Raw genomic sequence first — 25919 nt, 5'->3', positions numbered from 1 at the left:
ACTCTACACACCCCATCTCGATATGTACCCTTTTCCTTAAAAAGGTGAAGTTTTGAAAAGAACATTAATGCAAACATAACTTATAAGAGAGCTCCCAAATATTCCACCAAAGAAACTAAAAATAACTACTACTCCATCAAGTAGTACAACCACAAAACTATCTAGTGCAAACACAAGTGCACATCCATCAGCAGATATAAAGAGAACTATTTGTTCTAAAAAAACAAGTGGAGGTCCAGCACATGACACAGAGACAGAACTCTCTGGTCCATTTCAATTTTTCAACACAACTTGTGTAAATTGCTCTGCACATTTAGCAATCAATCTTCTGTTCCAAGTGCCACCAATTGTTCAAAACATTTACTTGAACGGCACAGACTAGTTGTGTTTACAAATGCTTGTCTTTCATATAAATGTCACAAATAATCCTGACAACACTTACAGTTCTCAGGAATAAGGCAAGAATTGGACTACTGTGCAGGAATGGTAGACTTCACCATAAACACACAGGAAGAACCACAAGAATGTGTAATGTACTTACTGCAAGTAGTGGAAACCAAAAGCATACCTATACATGAAATCTTCCAGATTTCATAGGTGTGGAAACATACATGCACTCACTGCAACCATGTTGCACAAGAGCATATCCCTAATTAACGATTTGTGTATGTATCTATACCAAATTGTGAATCCATTCCATTTCATCAGCTGGTGCAATATGCAAATCATGCCATATTATGCACTGTTTGCAAATCAGACAATCGTTCCACCTTACAGATAAGCCAATATGTAATACTAATGCTTTTAAGATACAACACAGATGGTACCAAAAACAACTGCAGGCTTACTAGCTTCACATACAGTCAAGTCTCACTTGGCAAGAAAACCTTGACAACAGTAGGCATAATCTACCACACTGGTGCCACAACCAGTGCAGGTCACTATACTGCGTACATTAAACATATATTGGTGGTTGGTTTTAATACAATAACACTTTCATTACTCTAAAACAGAGATTACTAGCAAATCTACCAAATGCCTGCTTAATATTCCTTAAACCTAAATGTATTCACTGCCCTGTGAAAGACATTCCCTTATGTACTGCATACTTCAAACAAACATACTGTGAAAGTTAAATTCACATAAATGTATTACATTCTTTTAATGATGTATAGATTTTTTCCCAATGACCCACTGCTTATGCAAACAGAAACAACAACTGTGCAAAACACGCATTAATGGTGTTTGAACCATAGCACTTAGAATGGACTGATTATGAGGATCTACAAAGTTTAGTCACTAACCTCTAGAACTATCAACAGTTAGAACATGCCAACTGGTATCTAGCTGCAGCCATACTACTTCAATGATACTTTTGAATAGCAAAATAAAGTATGCCAACAGGTATCAAACTGCTTCAAATAACACCCTTCAGAACTATATAACTATCAACAGTTAGATTATGCCAACTGATATCTAGCTACATCCCTAGTACTGCAATGCTGTTTTTGAAATGGAAAACAGTTTCAATACGCCAACAGATACAAATGTAGCACGTTTATGTTAATGCTGTACAGATTTTTTTCCCAATCATTATGCAAACATAAACAACAACTGTGCACAACACACAGTAATGTTGTTTAAAACATAGTACTTAGAATGTACTGTTTGTGAGGGTCTGCAAAGTTTAGTCACTGATCTGTAGAACTATAACCAATTAGAATGGTATCTAATGGCATCCAGTTTACTGCAATGTTACTTTTGAATAGCAAAATAGTTAGAAAACATCAACAGGTATCAAATTGCTTCAAATAATACCTTTCAGAACTATAAAACTATCAACAGTTAGAATACGCCAACTGGTATCTACCTACATCTATAGTACGGCAATGCTCCTTCTGAAAGAGAAAACAGTTTCAATATGCCAACAGCTATCTAAGTACTTCAATGAATCCTTTAAAAAAAAGAGCCCACCAGCACTTTCAAAAAGCAAAACACTTACACTACACCAACAGGAATCTAACTACTTCAAAAATACCCTTCATTTCACTTCATTGCAAATACAGCATTACAATTCTTCCTACTGCAACATCTTGCTTGTAACAACAAATACACTTATTTGTGCACCTTAAACATTCCATTAAGTACTGCACACTTCAAACAAACATACTGTTACACGTAATGTCAAATGTACTTGCATTTTTAAAAAAATTTGTATGGATTTTATTCCCAATGACCCAATGATTATGCAAACAAAAACAGCAACTCTGCAAAACACACAGTAATGTTATTTCAAACATAGTACTTAGAATGTACAGATTATGAGGGTCTAAGAAGTACATGAATATTTGAGATTGTATGCAATGCAACATTGTAAACTATCTTACCTAATATATTATGCTATGTGTGTTACACACAAAAAGAAGAACATATTTCTCCTGTACAACAAATTCAACCTGTACCCCCAATGGTACAGCAATCATAAGCAAAAACAAAGAGGTGATGGCTGGCAGGTTTAGAATTAATCTTAACCACTGGCATTGCTCTGGTCAACCCTCCAGACCACCGCTCTTCACCTGCCAAGCCATTACAGAAGGGGAAAGACCATATGCAAATCAGGCTTGGCCCCACCCCAAAAGGGGCATTCCAGCCCGAACTGCTAGGTTACCATGTTACAAATACTATGCACTGCCCAAACACTATGTATAATTACTATACCCATATTATTATAATGGTTGTTTCCAATGGCCGATTTCAATTTATGTTTACATATTATTACAATGGTTGTGGTCAGTGGCCCGATTCTTGGGTGCATCGCCGTATTATGCTGGCGTGGTTGTGGCCAGTGCCTAGATTCTTAGGTGCATGGTCTATGGCCATGCACCCAAGAATCTAGGCACTGGACACAACCACCCCAGCATAATACGCCCATGCACCAAAGAATCTTGTCACTGGCCACAACCACCACTCAACAACTTGCCATGAGCTTCCCAATTCAAATGACATTTGCAGACATCGAAAGGGACGACCAACCCTATTTTTCACCTATGCAAATATCCCCATACCATCTAGATTCACTCTCCTACCCTGACCAAGCCCTCTTGTAGTCACCACATAACCACAAATATGTTTCTCAAACTGCCTGCCCAAGTCTTTTTATTACAATGGTTGTGGCCAGTGAGAAGATTCTTGGGAGCATGGCCTAAAGCCTTCGGCTTATGGCCTTGCACCCAAGAATCTGGCAACTGGCCACAACCACCACACCACAACTTGCCCTGACCGTCCCACTTCAAATGACATCTGCAGACATCAAAATATACCGCAAACCTTATTTTTCACCTTTGCAAATATACCCATATCATCTAGATTCCAGTCCCCTATGCTGACAAAGCCCTCTTGCAGTCACCAAATAACCCAAGTTGCCCGCCAAAACCCTCTTTCAGTCACCAAATAACCCCAAATGTTTTTATCAAGCTGCCCGACCAAGAGTCTGTGTGCAGACTACCATGGGGTCCTCTGACTGCTGTGCCACCCATACGCTCTTCTTCCACCTAAACAAAGAGCCCCATACCAACTTTTTTTCAATCGCCCACACTTCACAGCCCCTCTTTCAACACCAGATGTCCCAAAATGTGTTTCCCACACTTTTTCCCCACCGCGCTGTCTGCGGTCAGTCACGGCTGTCCGCGATACAACATGGCAGACGTATTGGAAAATCTGACACACCTCATGCTTTTCACCAAAGTGAGTCAGTGAACCGAACAAAGATATCACACATGTTTTTTCACTTACTTTTAGCCCATTTTAAAGAAAACTACTGGACGGATTTACACCACATTTACAAAAGCACGCTTTGGGGACCAAGCCCCCTCTCCTGCTGCAAATCTTGTGAAAAATCCGTCCAGCGGTGTGGGCTGCAGACGTGAGCAACATTTTTTTTCCATTGCGTCTATGGAAAATACAGACATTTTGGTCCCCCTTGATGAAACCTCACCATACTTGCCATACAAATTCAGACAGGGCCATATATATTTTTTGCAATGTTTGGTAAGTTTTTGTCCGGGGGGGGCAAAGTTATAAAATGCCCTAAAAGTGCTCTTCCTTTGGGTTGAGCAACATAACCATAACTACACGGTCGCCACAGCAGGCACTTTAATATATATTATATATATATATATTACATGGCCACGGTAGTGGCCATGTAGTTATGGTTAAGTTGCTGTTTCCATCGGAAGAGCACTTTTTGGGTGGCTTATAACTTCGCTCTCCCTGGACAGATCCTCACCAAACTTTGCAAAAAAAGTATTTGGGTCACTCTGATTTTCTTTGCAAAGTTTGGTGAGGATTCGTCCAGGGGGGGAAAAGTTATAGGGGGGTCCTAAAACTTTTTTTTTTCCCGTAGACTGAATGGGAACATTTTTTTGCTCGCGTCTACAGCCCAAACCGCTGGACGGATTTCCACCAAATTTGGACCAGGAGCAGCGGCTTGGTCCCAAAAGCGTGCTTTTGCAAATTTGGTGAAAATCCGTCCAGTAGTTTTTTTTATAAATGAGCAAAAAGTAGGTAAAAAAAAATTAGTGATATCTGTGTTCGGTTTGCGGACACACTTCCCTGTTCGCTCCGCGGACAGTGTCCTGATTGGCCAATCGTCTTGCGTGATGTTCGCGGACATGCAACGTGTTCGCTGATTGGACGGCGTGGAGCGTGAAGCGCGTCAGATTTTCCGGTAACGCCCGCCATCTTGGATTCGCGGACGTCCGCGGACAGTGCAGTGAAACTTTGTTCAAAATGTGTATTTTGTAGAGTGTGTTGGTGTGTAGGAGTGTTTGGAGAGGGTGGGAGTGTATGAGATAGGATGAAAGTTGTGTTTTTTATGTGTTAGACATTATTTTTGTATTCGATTTGTTTGCGGACATCACGGGTGTTCTGAAATGTTCTAAATAAACTGACTGGGGGGTGTTCTAAGGACTCAATATGTGTCTGTTTTGTTCGCAAGCAAAGTGAAACTGTTCAAAGAACACTCGCGGTGTCCGGGAGTGTTCGTAGGGGGTGTCCTGAGGACGCTGTCCGTATTGTTCTCTGTCAAGTTGAATGTGTTCTAAGAACACCCGCAGTGTCCTGAAATGTTCGCAAATAAACAAAATGGGGGTGTTCTGAAGACGTTTTTGAGAACACTCCCGGTGTCCTGAAATGTTTGTAGGGGGTGGCCTGAGGATGCTGTCCATATTGTTCTCTGTCAAGTTGAATGTGTTCTAAGAACACCCGCGGTGTCCTGAAATGTTCGCAAATAAACAAAATGGGGGTGTTCTGAAGACGCTTCTAAGAACACTTGCGGTGTCCGGGGAGTGTTCGTAGGGGGTGTCCTGAGGACGCTGTCCGTATTGTTCTCTGTCAAGTTGAATGTGTCCTAAGAACACTCGCGGTGTCTTGAAATGTTCGCAAATAAACAAAATGGGGGTGTTCTGAAGACGCTTCTAAGAACACTCCCGGTGTCCTGGAATGTTCTTAGGGGGTGTCCTGAAGACGCTGTCCGTATTGTTCTCTGTCAAGTTGAATGTGTTCTAAGAAAACCCACGGTGTCCTGAAATGTTCGCAAATGAACAAAATGGGGGTGTTCTGAAGACGCTTCTAAGAACACTCGCGGTGTCCGGGGAGTGTTCGTAGGGGGTGTCCTGAGGACGCTGTCCGTATTGTTCTCTGTCAAGTTGAATGTGTCCTAAGAACACTTGCGGTGTCCTGAAATGTTAGCAAATAAACAAGATGGTGGTGTTCTGAAGACGCTTTTAAGAACACTCGCGGTGTCCGGGGAGTGTTCGTAGGGGGTGTCCTGAGGACACTGTCCGTATTGTTCTCTGTCAAGTTGAATGTGTCCTAAGAACACTTGCGGTGTCCTGAAATGTTCGCAAATAAACAAGATGGTGGTGTTCTGAAGAAGCTTCTAAGAACACTCCCGGTGTCCTGGAATGTTGGTAGGGGGTGTCCTGAGGACACTGTCCGTATTGTTCTCTGTCAAGTTGAATGTGTCCTAAGAACACTCGCGGTGTCCTGAAATGTTCGCAAATAAAAAAAATGGGGGTGTTCTGAAGACGTTTTTGAGAACACTCCCGGTGTCCTGGAATGTTCGTAGGGGGTGTCCTTAGGACGCTGTCCGTATTGTTCGTTGTTAAGTTGAAAGTGTTCTAAGAAATATCACGTTGTTCTGAAATGTTCGTAGGGGGTGTCCTGAAAACGGTGTCCGTATTGTTCGCTGGCAAGTTCAAAGTGTTCTAAGAACACTCACATTGTTCGCGGACATTAAAAGTTTCCCATAGATCATAGTTGAAATGTTTGACTCTATGGATGTGATATGCTGCAGTGGTTGTTGCCAGGGCATAGAGTCTTGGGTGCATGGCCATTTGGCCATGCACCCAAGACTCTATGCCCTGGCAACAACCACCGCAGCATATCACATTCATATTTGCTTATAACTTTGGGTGAAAAACAAATGTATAAGGAACAAAGGTATGCCCTGGCAACAACCACCGCAGCATATCACATTCATATTTGCTTATAACTTTGGGTGAAAAACAAATGTATAAGGAACAAAGGTATTAGATACTATGGCTCTAAGAACACTCGCGGTGTCCGGGGAGTGTTCGTAGGGGGTGTCCTGAGGACGCTGTCTGTATTGTTCTCTGTCAAGTTGAATGTGTCCTAAGAACACTTGCGGTGTCCTGAAATGTTCGCAAATAAACAAAATGGGGGTGTTCTGAAGACGTTTCTAAGAACACTCGCGGTGTCCTGGAATGTTAGTAGGGGGTGTCCTGAAGGCGTAGTCCGTATTGTTCGCTGGCAAGTTGAATGTGTTCTAAGAACACTTGCAGTGTCCTGAAATGTTCGCAAAGAAACAAAATGGGGGTGTCCTGAGGACACTGTCCGTATTGTTCGTTGTCAAGTTGAAAGTGTTCTAAGAACACTCATAATGTCCGCGGACATTAAAAGTTTCCATAGACCATAGTTGAAATGTTTGACTCTATGGATGTGATATGCTGCGGTGGTTGTCGCCAGGGCATAGAGTCTTGGGTGCATGGCCATTTGGCCCATGCACCCAAGACTCTATGCCCTGGCAACAACCACCGCAGCATATCACATTCAAATTTGCTTATAACTTTGGGTGAAAAACAAATGTATTAGGAACAAAGGTATTAGATACTATGGATGTGATATGCTGCTGTGGTTCTCCTTATTATTGTATACTTACTGTTTGGTCTAGTAACCAGAGTACATGTATTTCTTGTTAATTTCTGTGATAAAAGAAAATAGCATGTTAGTATTAGTATTTTGTAATGACTTATTACATTGTATAATCAATATATTTTTTTTTCGACCCTCATATTTAGTAGATTACAAATCAGAGTACTGTGCAATTTGCTCAGTTTCTGTATTTGTTGCTAAAATCATTGGGTCTGTGGGAGAAAAAAAAATCCATGTTGGATAAAAAAAAACCTTTTTCAGTTATGCTACAGTTTATTTGTTTGTTTGTTTTCAGTGTTCACTTGTTGTTTCTGGCTAATTCTTTATACTTTGGCTTGTTGTATTTTTTTGGAGCAGTACCATATTATTTATTTGTTTTGATATTATAAAATTTTGGAGCAGTTAGATACCAATTGGCATATTCTAACTGTCTATTTTTTTGATATATTTTAGTGCTATTGATTTATCTATTTTGATATTGTTAAATTTTGGGACAGTTAGATACCAATTGGCGTATTCTAACTGTGTATTTTCTGGTCTAATTTAGTGGTATTCATTTATCTGATTAGTTCTTGTAGAATCTTTGAGCAGTTAGATAGCTTTTGAAGTTTATATTTTTTTAACACAAGTTTACTTAGGGTTTAAATACAGTTTAGTTATCAAATTTTGGTTTTAAGAACATCAATAAGATTTCCTGATAATCTCTGCTTTAGACTAATGGTACTATCATTACATTCAAACCATCCACATTTCTTTTTTATATATGCAGTGTAGTGCCCTGAATTGGTAGTGGCTCCTGCGTGGTAGATTATACCTATTGTTGTGAAGGTTTTCTTACCAAGTGATATTTGACCATGTGTGAATCCAGTCAGCTTGCAGTTGTTTTTGGTACCATCTGCATTGTAATGTAGAAGCATTAGTATTATGTATTTACTATGTGTTTGTATTACTAACGTGGAGCGATTATCTGAATTGCAGGTAGAGCATAATCTACCATGGTTTCCATTTTGTACAAGTCGCTGAAATGGAATGGATTCACAATTTGGTATTGATATATATATATGAAGCGTTCATTGGGGATTTCTTCTTGTGTCACATTGTTGCAGAGAGTGCATGTATGTTTCCACATGTATGAAATCTGAAAGATTTCATTTATAGGTATGTTTTTGTTTTCCAGTACTTATAGTAAGTACATTAGAAATTCTTGTGGATCTTACTGTGAATGTATAGTGAATTTCACCATTCCAGCGCAGTAGTCCAATTGTTGTCTTATTCCATAAAAACTATACCTGTTGTCAGGATTGTTTGCTGCATTTGTGTGAAGTACAAACATTTGCAAACACAATGGGTCTGTACTGTGCAAGTAAATGTTGTCAACAATTGGTGGTAATTGAAATAGAATATTCATTGCTACATTTGCGTACCAATTTACACCAACTATATTTGAGAATTTAAATGGTCCAGGTAGTTCTGTATCTAACTGCTTTTTTTGGAGTTTGTCTTCCTTCTTTAAAGAAGTACCTGGTTTACTTTCCCTAATTGATTCTTTTTTGCTTGTGGTACTTGATGAAGTATTAGTTTCTTTTACTCTCTTTGGAGGATTTTCAGTGACATCCTGTTGCATTTCTGTTTGATTTATTTTTCTTTTATAACGTTTTACTTTTTGTGGAACAGAATATGTGTTTAGGTGGGGGTGTATAGTGAGCGAAGTCTATTGAATTCTAAAATGCAAGGAATATCAGCGTTTATTTTACTTGCATCAAAGTTGATTAGAAATAGACCGTCAAGTGTACGTAAGCGTGATAGTGCTACATAGCTCATTCCTTCTTTAAAGACTGTGTTACCAATATCTATCATTGCTTTGTCTAGGGTAAGACCTTGTGATTTATGAATTGTGACTGCGTATGCAAGAGTTAGAGAAAATTGTTCTCTGCGTACATATCTTTGACGAGAAGGAATCTAGCTGTTGAGCGTCCTATCCTTTTTACTTCTGAAAGTTTGTCAAAGAGTATATTGACAAACTGAATTTTGTTGTCGCGTGGGTATGTTTGAAAGCCAACAACTGTACCCAGTGCTCCATTAACTAGTCCTTGGTCCACGTCAAGGTTACGTTTAAGCATTACTCTGCAATTTAAGGATAATTTTAATATCTTTTCTGCTGTGTTTGAGATTGATTTTTCTAAACTATTTAGTCTTGTTGTGGCTTGGTCACACATGGGTAGTGTCATACCATGTACATCTAGTTTGTCTGTGGCTGATATTTGTGTGATATTTGTGATGTCATCTTTGATGTCCTGGGTGTTAGTCTTAGCAGTGCATGGTGGTGGCGCGAGTTATGATTGCTTATCTTACCGTAAGTAGCGAATTTCAGGGTTTTTTCGATTTTACTTGTAACCATAACATCCTTTTAACAATTTTTTTTTTTACTGAATTTCATAGGTTTTTAGTAACGCAACTTAACGATAATATCCCTTTAACAAAGTTTTTTCAGTGAATTTATAAAGGTTTTTATTAGTGCAACTTAACCATAACATCCACTTAACAAAGTTTTTTCATTGAATTTCATGGGTTTTTACCAGTGCATGCTATTTTCCTACAACCTACTAATATCATACTTACCCAATATACCAATATTTGTGTCCAATTTACAAAGTTTCACCTTGAAACTACTCTGCCATTTCCCACCTTCTAGAATAATTTTTAACACTTCTATACACATTTTGCAACTATTTCAGCTAGTTTCGCATCCGTGCACGTCTACGAACATCTGGCTTCGTAGCGGACCTTCCGGACAGTGTCCGCGAATCCAAGATGGCAGTCATTTCCAAAAATCTGATGCACTTCATGCTCTTCACCATCCAATCAGCGAACACGTTGCATGTCCGTGGACATGACGCAAGCCGATTAGCCAATCAGGACACTGTCCGCGGAGCCAACAGGTAAGTGTGTCCGCGGAGCGAAAACAGATATCACTCATTTTTTGTGACCTACTTTTTGGTCATTTTTTAAAAAAACTACTGAATGGATTTTCACCAAATTTACAAAAGCACGCTGTCGCGACCAAGCCACTGCTCCTGCCGCAAATTTGGTGAAAATCGGTCCAGCGGTTTAGGCATGACAAAAATTTTTCCCCCATTCAGTCTATGGGAAAAAAGACATTTAGGGACCCCCACTATAACTTTGCCCACCCTCGATCAAACCTCACCAAACTTTGCAAAAAGATACAGAGTGGGCCATATGCTTTTTTTTGCAGAAGTTGGTGAGGAGTCGTCCAGGGATAGTGAAGTTATGAGCCGCCCAAAAAGTGCTCTTCCTATGGGAGCAACTTAACCATAACTACACAGCAACTTCTGTGGCTGTGTAATATATATATATATATATATATATATATATATATATATATATATATACACATAACTCGCGCCACCACCGTGCACTGCTAACACTAACACCCACGACATCAAAGATGACATCACAAATCTCATTGATGACATCACATGTGCATGTACTTTTCATGAAATATGTGTACAAGGGATTCTTATTATAATGTTGCGAAACAAGTGTCAAGGATCATTGCAATAAATATCATACCCTAATTAGTGCATTGAACGATGCATTGATATAAATAGCATTCTATTATGGGGTTCTATCTAGTATACTAAGCTACTGATACAGAAACATAACATTGTGTGCAGCGTACAAGATGAAGGTATAATATTCGTAATGTTAATATGTTGAATAATGAAATGATAATTGTTTTCTTAATAGATTTTTGCGTACTTTGAAATATGTAATACGTAGCTAATAAAACACATGTATTACATAATTGCATTACTATAGACAAAACACAAAGACACGAGAACACATACCAATATGGGTGTAGACAGGGAAAGTGAAGTTAGCAAAAAGGCACAAGTAGTAGCAGAAACAATTCATAACTTAACTGATTATTTTCATGCAAATAAATGATTGCTCTGTTTCAAAGCTGCTATTTACCCTATGTATATGTATCACTTGATGTGATTGGACCCACAGGGAAAGTACAGCCATAAAAAAAAACAACAGAACTATCAGAAAGTGCTCATAAGTCTATTGATTATCTTTATGCACAAAAAGGATTGCTGTCTTTCAAGCTTGTGTCGTCCCGCATGTATATGTTTCATATGATGTGACTGGACTCTAAGGGAATTACTTTAAGAACCTACTTGAAGAATACGTCTAGAAATGAAATAAAATTTTTAATTTCTGACTGTTACTAAAGAAAACCATGTGGCCTAGATATGTCAGCAAAAGAAAAAAGAGTGAGCCAGACATGTGATGTCATCAGTGATGTCATCAATGACATTTGTGATGTCATCTTTGATATCATGGGTGTTAGTCCTAGCAGTGCACGGTGGTGGCGCGAGTTATGATTGCTTAGCTTACCATAACTGGCGAATTTCAAGGGTTTTTCGGTTTTACTTGGAACCATAACGTCCCTTTAACAAAGTTTTTTCACTCAATTTCATAGGTTTTTAGTAGCGCAACTTAACCATAACATCCCTTTAACAAAGTTGTTTCACTGAATTTCATAGGTTTTTAGTAGCGCACTTAACCATAACGTCCCTTTAACTAAGTTTTTTCCCTGAATTTCATAGATTTTTAGTAGTGCAACTTAACAATAATGACTTTCACTTTATATACATATCATATGGAACTGACTGAATCTCTTCTACTGTACTTGATGTCCGCAATCTCATTTAATGTTCGCGGACATGTTCGAAGAACAGTACCACTACCTAAAAACTCTGGGGGGGTATGTTTGATTGTTATATCATAACATAGGAACATTTAACACATTCAAAAAATATCACACAAACACATTATATGTACTAATACATAAGAAATGTAACCCATATATACAACACACTAATCATTCATTTAAATGCACTATGTTCTAAAATGGAATATACCACAAGAAAATAAATTGGCTTCCAACATAATTACCTCACAAACACGACAGAACTGAGAACAAGAGCAGACCCACTGAGTGCATAGGACATATCTTACCTGAAATAGTAAGTGTACTTAATTGTATTCATATATTTATAAACTTTCTGTATTAGATAAACAAATATATTATCTTTTTTTTTTCTCTCACAGAAATGTCTAGTACTCTGGAATGGCTAGAGGAACATTTCCCACATGAAGAAATGTCAGAAGATAGTGAAACTAATGGTAAACACTTTATAATATAAACCATTTCATTATTATTATTTTGTATACATTTAACATATATATATTTTTTTTTGTACAGAGCATACCAAAATAGAAAATACTTCAGAAAAACCGTTATGGATAACACTTTTCACAGTATAGAAGAACAAATTGATTTATTGTTGACTAATTTTAATAATTTGAAAACTTTTGTGGAAGATCATTTTAAACCAAAAACCTCGTACCATTGCCCCACATGTACCTGTCCCTCCTCACCATATCCCAGTCAATTATCCCCAAACCCTCTCCATAACCCAAAATGTTTTGATGAGACTTCCATCCCTTCTTCACCTAATAACAATCATGATGAAACCCCTAATTCTCCTGTTTTTGTTTCTGTTTCTGCCTCACCTTCTCTGTCATAAATTACTAATATATGTTAAATAAAGTTTAATTTTTATATTGTGTTGTAAATAGTTTTTTTTTTTTTTAAAACAATGTAGGTGTCCGCGGACAGTGCAGGTGTTCTGAAATGTTCGTAAATAAACAAAAATGGAGGTGTCCTGAAGAACACTATACCTGTTCGTACTGTTCGCTAGCAAGATGAAACTGTTCTAAGAACACACGCGGTGTCCTGAATTGTTCGTAATTAAACGTAAATGGAGGTGTCTTAAAGAACACTGTACCTGTCCGTACTGTTCGCTAGCTAGTTGAAAATGTTCTAAGAACACAATTGGTGTCCTGAAATGTTCGTACATAAACTAAATTGAACGTGTCCTGAAGAACACTATATCTGTCCTTACTGTTCGCTAGCAAATTTAAACTGTTCTAAGAACACACGCTGTGTCCTGAAATGTTCGTTTCACGCGTGATGAAATTTTAATTAGTTCAGGACCCGAACAGTGTCCGTAGAACATCAAAGCGCATGCGCTAGCCAATCTCCGTGCATTTGGTGTACTGCGGACATGCGCTTCCTTCGCGGACTTGTTCGCGAACGGATCATATGACCGCGCCCACGCTGATCGCGTGTTCTGAATGCGGACACTGTTCGGGTCCCCAAACAAATTAAAAGTACATTTTCAATTAATCCATAATATTTTTCAATAAACTCTCACCATGGCACAAGTCCCACATAGTAATCCTGAGTTTCTACATACCTTTTGAAACTTTTCAAACTTTTTTTTGTGTTCGATCTGTCCACGGACAGCGCGCATGTCCGCGGACCGTGCACAAGCACCCCTATAAAAGACCATGCCCTAGAGCTCATTCTTATTGTGTTTCTGGATTTTCTACAGAGCACAGCGAATTTTGCTGCCAACTGCAGATTTCCATCGCATCTTTGATGGCATCCCTGGCTGCTGAACTGCCACCTGGTGCTGCACCTGCTTCAGCACCACCCCCACCCCCTCCACCACCACCACCTCCCCAAGGGCGTGAAGAGGGGAACAGGAGTGAGGATGCAGAGGAGGAAGAAGAGGATGATGAGAATGAGGTAGAGGAAAACCCTACTACCCGCAGTAGGCATGAGTCTAGGGTGTGGCGGTTATTTACCATTCATGGTAATGTTCCTAAGGCTCATGCAAACTGTGTTACCTGCAATGAGTGCAAAATGATACTCAGTCACGGGAAGCACGGTAAGTACAGCTTTGGGACCACTACTATAAAGCGACACCTGAGGTCATTTCACTCTGGGCCTATTCGCAGGGTTGTACCTTGCGAAGAACGTAGCAGGTTGATTTCCTCTACTTCATCCTCTGTTTCTGATCCTGTCACCACAAGGACCACCTCTGTGGGACAGCGTCTTCCTCAAGCTGCCTCACAGGCCATACAGAATGCTGATGACCCTTACCTTTCGAGGGTCACAGTTGTATGTATGTACTGTGACACAGCACCCTGCAGGGGGGAGCGACTTTGTAGTGCTTTTGAGACTATCGTCTCAGAGCACGAGAAGATCTGCTCACTACCCAGATGAAACCCACTCTACATCTTCCTCCCTCAGCTCGCCCTTTCTTATCCCTGTGGTTGGTGTCCCCCCTTTACCTTCCTTTCCCCTCCTCTCCTAGTGTGTCGTGTATAAAAAACCCAAAAAAATACAAAATATCAACAAAAAAAAAATAAGGCTCTTTTCAGAGCCGCCTTTCAAAGTTAAAAAATAGAAGTGAAAATAAATGAAGCAGGGCCCTTTGTATTTTTTAGAAGTCCGCGGACAGTTTGCGAACATTTAAAAAATTGGATTGCTACCCCATCACAAACATTGCAATTTTCTCTGGGAGGAAGTGGTGGCTCTGAAAAGAGCCTTTTGGAGGTGTCTGTAAGTCAAAAATTATAAATGCTTAACACCTACTTCAAAATGGATGTTGTAATTCCAAAAAAGGTCGCAATGCATTTTGTACATTTCTCAGAAAAATCTGATTGCCACCATAAGTAAGATGGACTCCATCTTTGCAAAAAATGTTTGTACTACGAAACAGAGTATTTTCATTGTGAAAAGAAGACATGCCAAAATCTTTTAGAAAGGCACAAACAGCTTCATTAACATTGCGCCTTGCTTTTTCCATTTGTGGACCAAATGTAGAAGAACAAAGCCACATTTATCTCTGCGCAATCTGTGAAAATATCACTTGCGAATTAGGAAACATGTCCATAACCTTCCCAAGTCCTTCTTTCATAGCAAATTGCAAAAAAATTCCAGTCACATGCCTAAACTGTTCCCTCCAAAATGAATTACATTGTCTGGATGTTGCTCTTTCTCCAAAGTAGCACAGAGAGGTAGCAATTCCAACCATTCCTTCCACGTACTCCATGCCAGTGTACTTCCACATGTGGGAATCCAAGATCTACAGCTACTCCACAGCCTTCTGCATGCACCTTCAACCAATATATCCATGAATCTCCCAAAATCCATACAATGGTTTTCCTAAAACACACAGACATAGCTATCTGTTGTTCTCTCAGCAAAAACGTATATGAGAAACTCCGTTCTGGCACAACACACCCACTAAACTTTCCTGACCAATCCCTTTTAGTACTCATCCGCATTTGCATGACTTCTGAACCCAAAAATCCCCGGATGTAACGCCCGATGTCCACGAACTACCGCCATGTCCGCGGACATATCGTAACATGAACAGCCCTTCACTTCACTCTCTCTGCCATTCCCTCATTGGATGTAGCTAAGAAATCACATGACCATGATCCAATCACATTCAAGACCTCTACATCTAACTGCATCATCATAGATCAGCACTGCAAATGTACTGTGAATCTCTCTCAGTACAAGTGTCATATCATTGGCAAGCACCATCTACCAGAAATACTGTACAAGTCTCCAAGATTTCTACTTGCAGCTCCATGCATATCCATATGTATGAACACAAACTTCAGGTATGCATATTTTCTGTACAGTAGATGAACACATTTTCAAACAGACTTTTAGCTTGTGTAATCTGTAAAATGAATTTACTGTATTTTTTCAATTTCCTAAAATCAACTATCACTTATAAACCTTTATACTATTTACTTTCTTTATACACACACACTCAAATCATGTTAAACTAACTTTTTTAAATGAAATATATAGACTACATATATTCAAACAAAATTGCATGCAAGCACAATCTATGTTTAAATCTTTAAAAAAAATTATACAATTTCATATTTTTTGTTTTTATTTATTTATTTACTTAATTACTTTAATTTAGACATCACATTGAGGCGCTATTACCTAGAACAGCTTACTTACAGAAATAGTGGTATTCACTGGTATATTATAAATTTCACAAGACATAGTAAAGATATTTTTTTTTGCTACAGTTAGTCATTCAATACAATTTGTTCATTAAGAACATATCATATGTACTGAACTGATGCAATGTATCTTATGTAAATAAATTAGTTTAATGGTTTTAAAGAAGGCACTGAGGATTTCAATTAAAAAAATAAATATCTAAATGAAAAACAGTCCTATATACAAACAAAGTTACTAATTTGAAGCTTTTACAATTGCAGTGAAGACCAGTCTCCTGAAAAGAAGCAGCCGAATTCAAAGAACAAAGAAGAACTAAGAAGTTACCTGTTAATTTAAGAAAAAAGTAAATAGAATATCACCATAATATCTGTATTATTAATCAAACATACTATAACGTTACTACAACCTATTTCTGTGCCTAAAAATAGAGATTGTGTACCATTTTGTCCAAAAATGTCCATGTCTTAAACAGCGATTTACAGCCAGAATGGCCCACAAATTCATATTTTTGGACACACAAATTACCCAACTGAACCGCTACAATTTTCATATTATAGAACACACAACTGTTTTAATTGTATACATAAGATTTACTATTTGTACTTTTCCACACCAATAGCTTATTTTTTTTGTCATCTGAACCCCAGTTTAGTAACACATAAATTCAAGAATACCTATCCCTACTAGTTGTAGTTCCCAATGCACAATCACACTCCATTACATACATCTTTATCATCTTACTCAAACACTCATGCACACATACATTCCAGAACACCCCAACCAATATCTTCTTTATTTTTTTCAACAGACCCTAAAGAATGCCTACCAAAAGTCAAGTCCGTAGAAAGCAACGCAAAAGTAGAGCAAATGAAAATAAAAGTGTCCAACATAAGCATCCATCTCTAGCAGAATTTGTAAAGAAAAGTTGAAACAAAACAGCTAATACAGTCATTTAGTGAAACACAAGAAGTTTCAAGTACAACAACTTTGCCTCCTCTATCAAAATGTAAAACAAACCAAAAAACAATTAACAGAAAATCAGCTATCACTACAGATAAAACTACTTCTTCAAATTTTAATATAGTGCAAAGTAAGCATACCAAGAAAAGTATTTTAGCCAAAATGTACCGTCACAAAGTCCTTCAAAATATTATAAAAACAGGAGAGAAATCAGGTTCAATGCATAAAACCTATCGTAGGAAATTCATCTTAGAAGCGTTGATGGACAGTGCAATTCTTCTCAAAATAAAGTTATTTATTTTACTGTTAAACAAAATGAAACCACTAACAAAACTAATAACTAAATTCCAAAAAAGACTTCTCAATAAGCGAAATGTCAACAGAAAGAACTTCTTAAGTATCTGCAGAGGTGAATGGAATCACACTACGAGAACAGAACCATATTTTAATGAAGAAACGTACAAACAAAAGCAAACAAATACAATTGCCATACATAGCAGTGGTCGAGGTTATGAAAAAGTGAATAATACCATAATGGAACAAGAAGTACTCCTTACAAAAATATGCCCTGAAAACTTAGAATTACCCCTCCATTCAACTGAATCAGAACGTCTAGTGTACAAATGGCCATGCACGTCAATGTGTAACATTCCCAAACAATGTTTCAAATCTTTACGCCAATTCCTCAATAAATATGTAAAAAGCAAAGACAAAATCAAAATTAAACTACTGCAAAATATGGATACCTGTCCAGTGCGCAAGTACACAGGACTACAAGGACATTCATTGGCCTGCATTACAGGACCTACTTGTAAAACCACTTTCCATGATATCAAAAGGATATCAACACATCATTCAACTATAAGAAATCTAGTCTATAAACTGTACTATGCTAAAAGTCCTGCTTTAGCACTAGCAAAGTTAAATAACATCCTTCTACATGGTACAGCAAAAGACCTACTTGAAGAAATTCACTATATCCAGAAAAAATATTTTGGAAGTGAAAGCCATTTTCAGAATGAAATAGCTTTAAACCAATTAAGCAACAATTCTACACATGGCAACCTTTTGCTAAAAACATACAAAAAAGAAATACTAAAATTTAAAAGTACATCAGCTGAAGTACCAAACCATGTATTTGTATGTTGCCGTAGAACTTTTTATAAAAGTAACACAAAAACTGTAGACCTATCATACAAAATAGAAGACAATGAAGATTCTAAATGGTTTGAATTAGCTCTCTACCAGAAAACAAATACGAAATAACTGAGCCCTTAATACTTTGCAGTTACTGCATTTCAGAACTTGACAACAACCAAACTCCTTCACGTGCTATCACAAATAATTTGGAATTATACCCAGTACCAAAACCCCTACAACAACTTAATTTATATGACAGCATCATAATTCAAACAGTACACCCATTTCAAGCAATAATACGCCTTCAACCAAAAACAGCAAAATTACCTCCCTCTGAATTGGTAAAAGGCATTCGTGGAAAAGTAGTTTATTTACCATTAGATCTAAAAGAAAACTTGCATACTCTAGGAGTCCAATGCAGCAATCTTTAATTATCTTAGTAAATGGAGTACCTACAAAAGACCAAAAAATATGGCAACAGCTGGTAGATTTATATAAAGTTAGACAAGCCTTCCAATATCTTAAAGAGAATAATGAATATTACAAAGAAATTAATATTGAAGAATACTTGAAAGATACAACTGATATAATTCAAGAAACACAAGAAGCTGGTCAATTTGAGCTACTAGATCCTGCTACAATATCAAATACTTTAGACCATTATACAATTCATCCTTTGCACTGTGATGACACTGTAGAAGATGTACTGGAAACTTACCAAATGTGTCAAACAAAAGGATCGCCAATCAGCATATGGGAAAAAAGTATAGAAGCACATGCTTTTCCTCTACTCTTTCCTACTGGCAAAGGAGGAAGGTACGATGATAGACCTATTCAAATATCAGCTTCAAAATAACGCTCATTACGGATGTATTCTGAAGATCCCAGATTTAGACAAAATGTGGAATACATATTCCACCTACTCTTTGAAAGTGAACTAGCAACTTTATGTTACGGAGTTGCACACATATTAAAATCAGGATCACACTTTCAAAATATGACAGCTACACAATTATTAGAAAAAGTGCAACAAAAGGATGAGGTTTTACAATCAAATATTACAAATCTATTAGCAAATTTGCATGGTACTAAAGAGTACTGGTTTCAACGTCATGGAGATGTATGTTGTATGATCAGAAACCTTGGCCCACCCACTTGGTTTGTTACATTAAGTTGTGCACAATATGCATGGGAAGATTTACATGATTTCCTACGCATATCAAATAAAAACAAAACAAACATAGATATACTAACACCTGGAGAACTTTGTTCTTTGGATCCTGTTAATGTTTCAAGATATTTTCACCATCGCTTCATTGCTATGCTACATTTTATTTGTAATAAAACTGTTCCTCCCCTTGGAGAAGTGCAACACTTCTTTTGGAGAAAAGAATACCAAGCCAGAAGAGCACCACATATCCACATGCTTTTATGGATTAAAGATGCTCCTAAATTTGGTCAAGACAGTGATGCCACTGTTTTACAGTTTATTGAAAAATATGTCACTTGTGAAATTCCATCAGAAGCCACAAATAGTGATCTTCATGCACAAATTTTGCAATTTCAAAAGTTAAAGGTAAGTCACCTAAAAATACATATTACATAAAAAGAAAAGAAGAAGAAAAATATATCAATGATTATAATGCAATCATTGCCCACTTATGGAATGCAAACATAGATGTGCAGTACATTGCAGACAATTCTACTGCAGTTGCACGATATGTCAGAGCATACTTAACTAAAGCAGAAAAGACAGAGCTCCAAGACCTCTGGAATGACCTGTCATCAGATCAAACAGTATCTCAGAAATTATACAGCTTGGGCATAAAAATGCTCACCCATAGAGAATGTGGATCATATGAAGCACTTGATCGTTTAACTGGTACTGCATTGTATGGTAAATTTGAAAATATACTTTGGCCAAATCTTGGTCCAGCTAAATCTAGAAAAAGAGTTCTAAAATCATATGAAGATATAGAAACAATAGCCAAACATGATCCCAACAGCCAAGACATTTTAAAAAACAATTTATTGGACACATACTACCCAAACAGAAGTAATACTTTGGAAAACATGTGTCCATACCACATAGCCCAAAACTACACATACAAAAATAATATGAAACCTGATGAAAAAAAGGTAAATATAGAGTGACAAACTATGAAGGCAGCTTAGTTAAACTCACTAAACCAAATTTAATTAATCATATCAAATTGTCATTAAAGACTCCCCAACATAAAGAAGTATATTACATGTTCCTGCTTCAACTCTTCAAACCATGGAGAAAAGAAGAACAATTACTAGATAACTATGACTCATATGAGGATGCTTTCAAAGCAAATGAAAGCACTATAACTGATGTAAACTTTACACAGTACAAAACAATGTTGCACAATGAACAGCAACACGAAGAAGAACTCCAAGCCCAACTAGATAAGGACACTCCTGACAGTAGTCAACCTTCTGTAACAGGAAGCCAAGAACCACTGGGAGAACCACTAATAATAAATGAGGCAGAATTAGCTATGATAGAAGTAGAAAACACCATGTGTCAGTATGAAGATAAGGAACACTTAACTATACTACAATCAAAACTAAACAATGAGCAAAGTAGCATTTTTCGAGAAGTAACAAAACAAATTGCACATGGTGTAAAACATGAAAATAAAGAATGTTCCTGCCATAATTATAAACCTATACTACTGTACTTCAGTGGTGAAGCTGGTTCTGGCAAAACATGCCTAATCAAAATCATTAGTAAGTTCCTTCAACAATTGACAAACAACAAACTGTCAGCTGTTGTCACTGCCCCCACATATTTAGCTGCCTACAACATAGGTGGTGTTACATTACACTGATTACTACTATTACCAGTAGAACACCAGAACAAATTAGACTATTACAAACTTTCTGCAGAAGCTGCAATGGAAGTATTGAAACAAATGAAAATGCTACTAATAGATGAAGTGAGCATGGTCTCCAACCTGATGTTAGCTTTGATTCACCTCAGATTACAAGAAGTACTCAATACAGACTATGAAGAGCTCTTTGCGGGAAAACACATTATTGTTTTTGGAGATCTGCTTCAATTAACAGCAGTAAAAGGTGAGCCTATTTTTAAAACATTAGGACACAAACTCTGCCGTAAAACTGTTGGCAGCATTGGAAATGTCAACCTTTGGCAACATTTCCAATACAGAGAATTAACAGAAAACATGCGGCAATCTGCAGATCTCACTTATGCCAACATTTTAAAAAGTATCAGAGTTGGTATACTTTCTAAAGAAGCAGAAGCAATATTGAAAACCCGGCACATTAATGCACTTTATGACGATAATGCATGTGCTACAGATGTAATGGAACAATTAGCCCACAAAAATGTCAATTGTATGGCCTTAATGCCAACTCTTGCAAGCTGTTTCAAATTCAATGAAATCATGCTAAGTAAAGAAATGCAACCAATCATGGAAATTAGCGCCACAGACAAACTAGATGTACATGGTATGACACTACCCATGTGTGACCAAGCCACAACAAGACTAAATAGTTTAGAAAAATCAATCTCAAACACAGCAGGATTAGAAAAGATATTAAAATTATCCTTAAATTGCAGAGTAATGCTTAAACGTGACCTTGACGTGGACCAAGGACTAGTTAATGGAGCACTGGGTACAGTTGTTGGCTTTCAAACATACCCACGCGACAACAAAATTCAGTTTGTCAAAACACACTTTGACAAACTTTCAGAAGTAAAAAGGATAGGACGCTCAACAGCTAATTTCCTTCTCTTCAAAGATATGTATGTACGCAGAGAACAATTTTCTCTAACTCTTGCATACGCAGTCACGATTCATAAATCATAGGGTCTTACCCTAGACAAAGCAGTGATAGATATTGGTAACACAGTCTTTAAAGAAGGCATGAGCTATGTAGCACTAGCAGGCTTACGTACACTAGACGGTCTATTTCTAATCAACTTTGATGCAAGTAAAATAAACGCTGATATTCCTTGCATTTTAGAATACAATATACTTCGCTCACTATACACCCCCCACCTAAACACATATTTTGTTCCACAAAAAGTAAAACGTTATAAAAGAAAAATAAATCAAAAAGAATTGCAACAGGATGTCACTGCAAATCCTCCAAAGAGCGTAAAAGAAACTAATACTTCATCAAGTACCACAAGCAAAAAAGAATCAATTAGGGAAAGTAAACCAGGTACTTCTTTAAAGAAGGAAGACAAACTCCAAAAAAGCAGTTAGATATAGAACTACCTGGACCATTTAAATTCTCAAATATAGTTGGTGTAAGTTGCTACACAAATGTAGCAATGAATATTCTATTTCAATTACCACCAATTGTTGACAACATTTACTTACACAGTACAGACCCATTGTGTTAGCAAATGTTAGTACTTCACAGAAATGCAGCAAACAATCCTGACAACACGTATAGTTTTTATGGAATAAGACAACAATTGGACTACTGTGCTGGAATGGTGCACTTCACTATAAACTCACAGGAAGATCCACAAGAATTTCTAATGTACTTACTACAAGTACTGGAAAACAAAAACATACCTATAAATGAAATCTTTCAGATTTCATACATGTGGAAACATACATGCACTCTCTGCAACAATGTGACACAAGAAGAAATCCCCAATGAACGCTTCATATATATATCAATACCAAATTGTGAATCCATTCCATTTCAGCGACTTGTACAAAATGCAAAGCATGGTAGATTATGCTCTACCTGCAATTCAGATAATCGCTCCACGTTAGTAATACAAACACATAGTAAATACATAATACTAATGCTTCTACGTTACAATGCAGATGGCACCAAAAACAACTGCAAGCTGACTGGATTCACACATGGTCAAATATCACTTGGTAAGAATACCTTCACAATAGGTATAATCTACCACGCAGGAGCCACAACCAATTCAGGGCACTACACTGCATATATAAAAAAGAAATGTGGATGGTTTGAATGTAATGATAGTACCATTACTCTAAAGCAGAGATTACCAGGAAATCTTACAAACGCTTATTTGATGTTCTTAAAACCAAAATTTGGTAACTAAACTGTATTGAAACCCTAAGAAACCTGTGTTAAAAAATATAAACTGTTAGAATACTCCAAAAGCTATCTAACTGCTCAAAGATTCTACAACAACTAATCAGATAAATGAATACCACTCAATTAGACCAAAAAATACACAGTTAGAATACGCCAGTTGGTATCTAACTGTCCCAAAATTTAACAATATCCAAATAGATAAATCAATACCACTAAAATATATCACAAATATAAAGGTATCTAACTGCTCCAAAATGTTATAATATCAAAACAAATGAATATGTTACTGCTCCAAAAAAATACAACAAACCAAAGTATAAAGCATTAGCCAGAAACAAGTGAACACTGAAAACAAACAAACAAATAAACTGTAGCATAACAGAAAAAGTTTTTTTTTTAATCCAACATGGATTTTTATTTCTCTCACAGACCCAATGATTTTAGCAACAAATACAGAAACTGAGCAAATTGCTCAGTACTCTGATTTGTAATCTACTAAATATGAGGGTCCAAAAAAAAAGTATATTCATCATTACAAAATACTAATACTAACATGCTATTTTCTTTTATCACAGAAATTAACAAGAAATACATGTACTCTGGTTACTAGACCAAACAGTAAGTATACAATAATAAGGAGAACCATAGCAGCATATCACATCCATAGTATCTAATACCTTTGCTCCTTATACATTTGTTTTTCACTCACAGTTATAAGCAAATATAAATGTGATATGCTGCAGTGGTTGTTGCCAGGGCATAGAGTCTTGGGTGCATGGCCAAATGGCCATGCACCCAAGACTCTATGCCCTGGCAACAACCACTGCAGCATATCACATCCATAGAGTCAAACATTTCAACTATGGTCTATGGAAACTTTTAATGTCCGCGGACATTATGAGTGTTCTTAGAACACTTTCAACTTGCCAGCGAACAATAAGGACTACATTTTCAGGACACCACCTACGAACATTTCAGAACAACGCGATAGTTCTTAGAACACTTTCAACTTGACAACGAACAATACGGACAGTGTCCTCAGGACACCCCCATTTTGTTTATTTGCGAACATTTCAGGACACTGCGAGTGTTCTTAGAAAACATTCAACTTGCAGCGAACAATACGGACTACGCCTTCAGGACACCCCCTACGAACATTCCAGGACACCGCAAGTGTTCTTAGAAATGTCTTCAGAACACCCCCATTTTGTTTATTTGCGAACATTTCAGGACATCGCAAGTGTTCTTAGAACACATTCAACTTGACAGAGAACAATACGGACAGCATCCTCAGGACACACCCTACGAACATTCCCCAGACACCGCAAGTGTTCTTAGAAGCGTCTTCAGAACACCACCATCTTGTTTATTTGCGAACATTTCAGGACACTGCGAGTGTTCTTAGAACACATTCAACTTGACAACGAACAATACGGACAGTGTCCTCAGAACACCCCCATTTCATTTATTTGCAAACATTTCAGGACACCATGAGTGTTCTAAGAACACATTCAACTTGACAGAGAACAATACGAACAGCATCTTCAGGACAGGCATCTGATGTCATCAGTGATGTCATCAATGACATTTGTGATGTCATCTTTGATGTCCTGGGTGTTAGTCCTAGCAGTGCACAGTGGTGGCGCGAGTTATGGTTGCTTACCTTACCATGACTAGCGAATTTCAGGGGTTTTTCTGTTTTACTTTGAACCATAACGTCCCTTTAACAAAGTTTTTTTACTGAATTTCATAGCTTTTTAGTAGCGCAACTTAACAGTAACGTCCCTTTAACAAAGTTTTTTTACTGAATTTCATGTTATTAGTAGCGCAACTTAACCATAACTTCCCTTTAACAAAGATTTTTTACTGAATATACATAGGTTTTTGGTAGCGCAACTTAACCATAACTTACCTTTAACAAAGTTTTTTTTACTGAATATACATATACATACTGTGAATTTGATGTATGTTTACTAGGATTCCCTTACTTTATATACATGTAACATAGAACATGCTGAACCCCCAGCTAGTGATTTTGATATCCGCGGACTGTGCGTATGTCGGCGGACCAATGCTGAAATGGAGGATGAAAGCCATTAGCAACCTAGGTTCCCAACCCGGGGCGGAACCCGGGGTGCTAAAAAATAGGATTTTGCTTCCTATAGGAATATATAGGAAGGAAAATCCTTTTCCAAGATGGGCACCATGAAAAAGTAAGGCGTTATCTCCCTTGTGGTCATAGCCAGTAGCCAGATTGTCTGGATCATGACCTTATTCCATTAAACAGACAATCTGGCCACTGCCCATTTCCAAAGGCTACCCCTCATTCACTAAAGGTATACCGCTATTTTTTTATAGCTACAGTATGACACTTGGCAAATAATAAAATACTGGCACATTGGCAAAACCATGTTTGTAGGTCCCTGCCAATGCTCCTTACACAGGTTTGCAGCACACCCACCCATGTTTTATTTTTTCAAAAGTGTCAAATGAATGCACACACAATCATCATATAACCTAGCCCCCACTTGACAAAATCCATTCAGACTGT

The sequence above is a fragment of the Ambystoma mexicanum genome, chromosome 1q, assembly GCF_040938575.1.
Source record: "Ambystoma mexicanum isolate Mex_15411 chromosome 1q, UKY_AmexF1_1, whole genome shotgun sequence".
In the NCBI taxonomy this organism is placed as follows: Eukaryota; Metazoa; Chordata; class Amphibia; order Caudata; family Ambystomatidae; genus Ambystoma; species Ambystoma mexicanum.
The sequence above is the reverse complement of the archived record's forward strand: the minus strand, read 5'-3'. Positions refer to the sequence as shown.